Here is a 9,181-nt window from a genome sequence, read left to right as displayed (position 1 = left end):
GGAAACGGACTTCGCCGCGAGCCCAGTGCTGTGCTGCGCAAGCGCGGCCCCAGGACGCGCGGTTTGTGAAGGTCCCGAGTGGAAGTCCTTTCCTTGTCACCCAGCGCTGGTCGGGTGGGGATCACATCAAACACTGGGCAGGAGGCACCGCGAGTAGCCCCGGGGAATGCCGTAGTAGAGGCTCAGAGAGCACAGCTCCTTGCACAGTTAGGGTTGAATAAGTCGGCCCTGTCTCCCGCGAGCTGTGAGCTCCAAGTTCTTTCCTCAGAAGAGAGCGTTCAGGTTTGCGGAAACGCTTGGAGCTCTCAGCGTGTGCTCATCTTTTCATCCGCTCATGGCTCGCTGGATGACATAGATTGGAGCGATCTGAATGTTTTGAAAGTTACCCTTTGACCCGAATGAGCCTTTACCAAACTTTGTCAAAAATAATGAAGCTAAGTTTTTTTTTCCTAAGGTTAAGTGGTTTGGAATGTTGCAGGACCGTGGTTCAGAATCTCTGGGGAGCGTGTTCGAAAAGCGATTTCCTCGGACTGGAAATGGGCCCGGGTAATCCGCAGTTCAGCAAGGGCTGATCACCTTAGACCCTTGCATGTGATTACTTTACTTCTCTTGTCTATAGCAGACAAAATGTTGATTCTGTATCAGTTGGCATGGATTTGACAACTAGCGAGTCACAATTGAACGAATTTTGCCTCTCTTAACTACAGTAGTAAGTCAATCAAAAAAGAATTTGTACCTGGACTGTTTTGGAGAGGCTAAACTGGTGTGAGTTGAATTTTTTTTTTAAACGTTAGGACATGGATTAAGACAATCAACATTAAAGACAGATATTAAGAATGGAAATTTAAGCCCTGGTCAGTTGGCTCAGTGGTAGAGCCTTGCAGGCATGTGGATGCCCCGACGTCGATTACGGGTCAGGGCACAGAGGAGAAGCGACCATCTATTTCTCCACCCCTCCCCCTCTCACTTCTCTCTCTCTTTCTCTCTCTCTTCTCCTCTTCCCCTCCTGCAATGATGGCTCCACTGGAGTGAGTTGGCCCTGGGGATCACTAGGGATGGCTCTAAGAAGAACTTGATTGCTGAGTCACCGAGCAACACCCCAGATGGGCAGAGCATCGCCTTCTAGTGGGCTTGCCCGGTGGATGCTGGTCAGGGTGCATATGAGAATGTCTCTGCCTCCCCTCCTCTCACTGAATAAAGAAAAAAAAAAAAAAAAAAGGAAATTTAGCCTGACCAGGTGGTGGGGCAGTGGATGGAGTGTGGGCCTGGGATGCTGAGGACCCAGGTTTGAAACCCCATGTCACAGGCTTGAGTGCAGATTCACCAGCTTCAGCACAGGGTCACTGGCTTGCCTGGAGCCTCCTGGTCCTATGATGAGAAAGCAATCAGTGAACAGCTAAGGTGCTGCAACTATGAGTTGATGCTTCTCATTTCTGTCCCTCCCGCTCTCTCTTTTTCTCTCGCAAAAAAAAAAAAAAAAAAAAAGACTGGAAATTTAAATCAAAATGCTGATCTAATCAGCCTTTTTTGTGGTCTTAGCTATGAAAAAAAATGAGCTCGAAATCTTAAGAGAAAATACAATTTAGCAAGAAAACATGAAGGTGCAGATTCCTCTACAACGAAGATTAACATTTTGTTTTTGAACAGTTTACACATTTAAACTTGTATAAATTGTGTCTCTAAGAAAATAATTTCTGAGTACATTTTAAAGATAATTGTAACAGTTGATATTTTCTCAGAAAATAATATTGCTTGTATTATTAAATATGAGTCAAGTGTAGCACAGGAGAGGGAATTTGTACTGTTAAGCTATGTGGGTCACTTTCTTCACAATAAAAGTTCAAAATGACTGTTTCAACACAATTCAGTGCTATACAGATGTTACAAACTGTATAGAAATACTCCTCTTTTTGAAACTTTATCTTTGTTCAGGAACAGTTTTTTCCCCTTCATGTTATACTGTGTACATCTGAAGCATTCTCCTAGTCATGTGATGTTTTCTGAATATTTACATAAATACAAGATTCTGATTCACTATTTATATGCTTGTTTTCAGGAAATATTCCAGGTTATTTTTTATTTTCCTTTATTTTCCACTTTTCTTTATTGTTCCTTTGTAATTTTAAGTCTCGCACCATGTTGAAAATCATGAACAGCCTGACCAGGAGGTGGCGCAGTGGATAGAGCGTTGGACTGGGACACAGAGGACCCAGGTTCGAGACCACAAGGTTGCCAGCTTGAGTGCGGGCTCATCTGGTTTGAGCAAGGCTCGCCAGCTTGAGCCCAAGGTCACTGGCTCGAGCAAGGGGTCACTCGGTCTGCTGTAGCCCCCAGTCAAAGCACATATGAGAGATCAATCAATGAATAACTAAGGAGCTGCAACAAAGAATTGATGTTTCTCATCTCTCTCCTTTCCTGTCTGTCTGTCTCTATCTGTCCCTCTGTCTGACTCTGTCTCTGCCACAAAAAAAAAAAAAAAAAATCATGAACATTTCTCTAATAGTAAAAAATATTTTTGATTTTTGGTTTCTTCAGCTGCTTCTGCTTATTAGTGAGTGCTAATTTTATTAGTAAAATTATGCTTCTGCTAATATTTATATACTCATTTTTTAAAAAGTAACAAAAGATTATTTTACTCTAAAAATAGTCACTAAGTTGCTGTCTTAGCTCAGGGTTGGCAAAGAGTAATTTCCATGCTACCATTTCCTATGTGCTTCTGTGCTATGGCAAATAGGGATAACTGGCCCACACTTTCCAGCTGAGCTTGAATAAGTCAAAGAATCATTTACTCAGCAGTCAAAGTGGCCTCTGTCAATAGAGTAGGCAAGAAACAGGAAACCTGTTTTCCCTCCTTGGTTTATAGTTATGGTCTAATCAAAGTCCATAAATTGTCTTCATGTCTCAGTTGGACTTGAGTCTGCTTCAGCAAGAGCTAACATATTTACTTTATATTATGTTTATTTTTTAAGAGCCCCATTCTGACCCACAAGAGGTTTTGGAAATCACTGAGGATAAATGTTACCATGCTTTTAGTTGCTTCATAAGTGGCTCTTGACTGATGGCCACAAGGGACTTTTGTGGTTTTGTTTCTAAACCTTCTTAAACTTGTCTTGCACCCCACCTTGTTCAAGTTAATATCTAGACTACATTTAGCTTTCTGTTTAAATGTCTTAGGAAAACCTTTGCTGACACCCTCAAACTCATTAAGTTACAATTATTTTAGTTATTTTTGGTTGTGGTATTTTGTTAAATGCAAAAGGACAGATTGATAATTTTATTGAATTAATGGAGACTTGAAGTAGGAGTATTAATAACAATTTCCCACTAGGTTAATATAGAGTGTAGGCTCTTTGGTTGTTGGGTTCTCAGAAATCTTATGAAATAGGGACTCCCAGATTACTGGTGAGGGAACAGACATTTTGAGTTAAAGCTGTCAAAATAGGCACCACTTCATCCACCCTCCACCAAATCTATTCATCTGTATGTATCTGAACCTATAAACATTGACTTCACTCCTATTATACATGGAAGAAATATTTCCTCTACTTGCACTTTTGTTTATTTCATTCAGGACTTTGATTTTTCTATTACTGTTATCTTCCTGTATCTCTATTTCCCCCCTTTTAACTAGATCATTCTACCAGTACAATAATATGCTTTGTATCAGGTACTTGAAAAGAGAACAAAAAACTTCTTTTGACCTCTTTTCTCCAGCTACTACTTAATTTTTGTGCTCCCCTGTATAGCAAAATTTCTTCTCCAAACAATTGTCTAAATCTCTCTCTTGATAAATCCAAAAGATAAATTTGCTTCTCTTTTTAGCCTTTAGGTCGCATTTGGCACATTTGAACACTTCTGTATCTTTGAAACATTTTCTTGTCTGGGCTTCCAGAGTATCTTACTTCCTGCTTCCTCTTAACTATTTTATTTTCTCAGTCTACTTTATATTTTTCTCTGACTTCTAAATATCAGAGTTGCTCACATTTTAGCCCCATTTTCTTTCCTGTCTGTACTCTCTCTAAATGGTTTCATCCAATCCCATGGCTTTAAATGTTATCTTTACATTGATGAGTCCCAAATTTATAATTCCAACCCTAACTTTTTGAACACTAGACTGAATATTCTTTTTATGTTATAATAGAAAACTTCAGGCACACAAAAGTAAAAATGTAATGAACCTACATAAGCCCATCACGCAGCATCATCAATTATTAAATTAATATGTAACTTCAGTATTTTTAATATATGGTAGGGTGAATACATTTTTCCCCCTTTTTTTCTGTGACAGAGATAGAGAAGACAGAGAGACAGACAGGGACAGACAGACAGGAAGGGAGAGAGATGAGAAACATCAATTCTTTTTTTTTTGTTTTTTTTTTTTTTTTGTATTTTTCTGAAGCTGGAAACGGGGAGAGACAGTCAGACAGACTCCCGCATGCGCCCGACCGGGATCCACCTGGCACGCCCACCAGGGGCGACGCTCTGCCCACCAGGGGCGACGCTCTGCCCATCAGGGGGCGATGCTCTGCCTCTCTGGGGCATCACTCTGCCGCGACCAGAGCCACTCTAGCGCCTGGGGCAGAGGCCAAGGAGCCATCCCCAGCGCCCGGGCCATCTTTGCTCCAATGGAGCCTTGGCTGCGGGAGGGGAAGAGAGAGACAGAGAGGAAGGAGGGGGGGTGGGGGTGGAGAAGCAAATGGGCACTTCTCCTGTGTGCCCTGGCTGGGAATCGAACCCGGGTCCCCCGCACGCCAGGCCGATGCTCTACCGCTGAGCCAACCGGCCAGGGCCAATTCTTTATTGCGGCTTCTTAATTCTTCATTGATTGCTTTCTCATATGTGCCTTGATCAGGGGGTTCCAGCTGAGCCAGCCTCCCCTTGCTCAAGCCAGCGACCTTGGGCTCAAGCTGGTGAGCCTTGCTCAACCAGATGAGCCCACGCTCAAGCTGGCAACCTCGGAGTCTCTAACCTGGGTACTCCACATCCCAGCCCTATGCTCTATTCACTGCGCCGCCGCCTGGTCAGGCAATTTTGTCTCTTATTGAAAGGAAAAGGAAGTTCTTCAAATAACCTTTATTCTATAGTTAAAACTAAATGACCCAGTCGTCTTTGCAAGCCAGAAAGCTTCTACATTCTTCTCCTTCCTTTCTCTAAAGAAAGGACAGGCAAGAAGCCTGACTTTTCCTCCTAAAATTTTAATATTAATTTTTGCAATTCTTTGGTATCTTACCACAAGTGAACCTGTTTTCTCATCTAAAAATTGGGTTCCCAAACTTTTGATGTGTATCTCAATGACCTAGAGTCCCACGCTCACTGAAGCAGCCTAAGGCTGGGCCTAGCTATCATATTTTTACCAAGTTTCCCCAGAGAATTATTAGACACCCAACTCAGAACTGTTGTCTAAATATACTTTTATGACTTGATTGGTCAATTCATGCATTTATTCATTTATTCATGTATGCAGAAATAAACATGCACTGAGTGTCTGGGAATGGTCATACAGCTCTGAGGTCTCAGAAAGGAAAGACCTAGCCCAGCCCTAAAGTTCTCTGTGGAGAAGACAGACAGCTGCTAAATGCGATACAGTGTTACACGCGCTAATACAGGCAGGTGAGATACTGAGAAAGCACAAGGAAAGGCATTCCCACTTCTGCTCAAAGAGCACATCAAGGAAGATTTTCCTGGCTCTCGAAGCGCTAGAGGAATCAGCCATATGAGAAAAAGAGGATACTATTTTGGGCACAGAAGAATAAGGAGGCATGAAACTACAAGTAGTTTGAGACAGCTAGAGTGAGTAGTATTTCCTGAAGGCTAAGACCCGTCACACAATACTCAGATTTAGGTAGTGCACACTCACGTAAGTCATTGTATAGTAATAGAATTATACTCTTTGCAATTTTTTTTTCACAACTCCTTTTGTACAGAGAAAGTATATATAAATATTTTGGGTTCCAGTGTGTAACACCTTTGAAATATTTGCTAATCTTTTAAGTGTAGGTTTAAACTCAGAGCTTTAGCTGACAGCATTTTTACTTTATGGCAGTTGAAATCAACTTGCTATTTTTGTTAGAGATACAAAGTTTTTCCTTTATAAAATACTTTATTTGAATAATTAAAATTGATCTATTTAAAAAATATTAAGTAGATCATTCTGGTATACCAAAAATTATGAAGACGGTGTTTGAGTAATTAACTTTTTGAAGGCTTGATGGAGATAAGTGGCAGGAGATAAGGCTACAAAGTCAGAGGACTAATAATGGGGACCCTGGAAACAAGGCCTAGACCTGAATTTTACTATTAAGTGAATGAGGGAGTCCAGAAAGAGTGTTAAGAGGATCAAACTTGGAAACATCTACAAACAATAGTGGAGGAGCTGGATCAGGGTGGGATGGGATGGGTTAGAGGGAATTCTCTGAAGATTGGCTATAGACAGTCCAAAGCTGTTCTTCTGGATGGATTTGGTAAACCCATTAAATCAATGGAGACTTCTGAAGGAGGTGAAATTGATCACTTTAAGAGCCTTCAGCCCAGTTTGACTGATACTGTAGTTTCAGTGTGAACAGAATAGCTAGTTTAGACAATAAAGCATGATAGTTCTACAGATTATTAGTTACAGAAGTAATATTCCGTGCTAAAATTTCATAAGAAGTTTGAGATATAACAAAATTACAGCTGCTTTATGATAATTGGTACCCAAAATATGTACCAATAAAAGACAAAACAAAACCCCTTTCTTCCATGTAATTTAGGTGAAATACTTCATACTACTCCTCAAGTCCCCTAAATTTGGATGCTCAACTGTTGCCGGACATTGTTCCCCCATTGAGACTGGACCAGGAGTGACTGCCAGCTTCTTTAAAACAGTGACCATACTTGGTTGTAGAACCAGATGCCAGACATCTGTCTTCTAGCAACTAGGATCAAAATGAAGCCCTACTCACTAGATATTTAACATATAACATATAACCTAAACAAAAACTGCCTCAGTTAGAAGAATTCCTTTCCTACTTTTTCAACAGCTATGAAGATATAGGCATTTGCAATGTGGCCTTTTGTTCTTTACTTTGTCTTTTTTTTTTTTTTAATGTCGGACTGGCTTATTTTTTCAAATGCCTTTTTAGATTCTCCTCTTCTTGACCTGAGACTTTCTATAGGACCTTCTGCTTTTCTCTCTTTCCTCCAGAGAATCCAGCCATTGGTTGAGCCTCCACAGTTGAGTTTCTGTTGACTTCTAAATTTGTATTGCAATGCGCCCTGGCCCCTCGTTCCCAGGCCTGTATCTTCATATGTCTCCTAAATCTCTATCCTTTGGATGTCCTCAACTTTAGTGTATCCCAACCTAAATCTTCCTAGTGAGTTAAATCTCCTCAGTCATCCCATTTTGACTATCAGTTACTGAAGCTGATGAATTATATATATCTCTTTTAGGAGAAAACATTTGGCAGCAGGGTAAAAAAATCTAGAATTCACTGAATTTCCAATTATTGAGTACAGGGCTATTAAATAGAATACTCAAGAGAATACTGAACAGCTTTAGCTGCTGCTGATGCACTGATTAGAACCTTACAAATTCTGTACTGTATTAGCCAATATACTTACTATAGGTCAATTTAAAATATATTTTTGAAAGATTATAATACAGTTATCTAAGTCTATCTATCATCTATCTGTCATAAATTAGCAATAGGCATTTTTCATGAAGGTCAGAGTAGAATTTCATTAAGTATAGATTCATGTTTGTTGCTTTTCAGTATGTAGTACCCTAATAATACATACTTGAAAAATGAGCTAATATTGATAGAATGTCACATAGATATGTTAAACAAATTCTTTCACAGCTGAAAGTTTTTCTGAAAGAAAGGTTTTATTGAGCCAGTGCTAGCCAGAAAAGGAGCCAGGTCCTGGAGGATGAAGTCTAAACTGCCAGCAGCATGGCTAGGTGGAAAAGACGAGCATGTCTGCTGTCCTGGAGCTGACAGGCACTTTTATACATTATACAAATATAAGTTGTTTGAAAGAATTTACATTGGCTACAGATAAATGGAGCAGGAAAATATGGAGCAGGGGGAAGTTCTATAATAGGTACATAATCTATAAATAAATATTTACTGCTTTCGATTGGTTACAAACAGCAGCTGAAAGCTCTAGCATATGCAGGATGCAATGGTGTTTAGTGGTCAGCCAGTTGATATCTGGAGGTTGATTCAAAGGCTCCAACATACATTCAGGAGTGTGAACAGTGTTTTCTTAGTTGGCCCACAGTTATTAACTTATTAAGTATTCTTGGTTGCTAATTACAGAGACTCATCTCCAGTTGGTACATCTCCTTAAGTACACCAGGAAGTCCAGGGGTTCAAATATCTTCAAGCATGACTAGATCTAGTTCTCAATGATATCACTGAATACTGTCTGTCTGTTCTGGTTCCCTGGCTCTGCTTTCTGCTGGGTTGGTTTATTTTGTTTTATTAATTGAATTTATTGGGGTAACAATTGTTTAATAAAGTTAATGTAGGCTTCAGGTGTAAACTTCTACAATATATCATGTTCAGCACCCCAAGTCAAGTCTCCTTCCATCACCATTTATCCCCCCTTTACCCTCTCTTACTTCTTCCCACCCCTTTTCCTCTGGTAATCACAATGTTGTTGTCTGTGTCTGAGTTTTTAACTTTTTTGCTTAATTTCTTCACCTTTCTTACCCAGCTCTGCAAGCCCCCTCCCCACTGACAGCTGTCAGGCTGCTCTCTATCTATGAGTCTGTGTCTATTTTGTTCGTTAGTTTATTTTGTTCATTAGATTCCACATGTGAGTGAAATCATATGGTACTTGTCTTTCTCTGCCTGGCTTATTTCAATTAGCATAATGCTGTCCAGCTCCATTCATGTTGTTGCAAAGGGTAAAATTTCCTTCTTTTTTACAGCTGAATAATACTCTATTGCATAAATGTACCACCACTTTTTTATCCACCCACCTACTGATGGACACTTGGGCTGCTTCCAAATCTTGGCTATTGTAAATAATGCTGCAGTGAACATAGGGGTGCGCATATTTTTTTGAATTAGCATTTCAGGTTTCTTCAGATATATTTCCAGAAGTGGAATTGCTGGATCATAAGGCAGTTCCATTTAAAAAATTTTTTGACAGATACTGAGAGAGAGAGACAATGAGAGGGACAGATAGGGGG

Source organism: Saccopteryx leptura, chromosome 1 (genome assembly GCF_036850995.1).
Source record: "Saccopteryx leptura isolate mSacLep1 chromosome 1, mSacLep1_pri_phased_curated, whole genome shotgun sequence".
Lineage (NCBI taxonomy): Eukaryota > Metazoa > Chordata > Mammalia > Chiroptera > Emballonuridae > Saccopteryx > Saccopteryx leptura.
The sequence above is the reverse complement of the archived record's forward strand: the minus strand, read 5'-3'. Positions refer to the sequence as shown.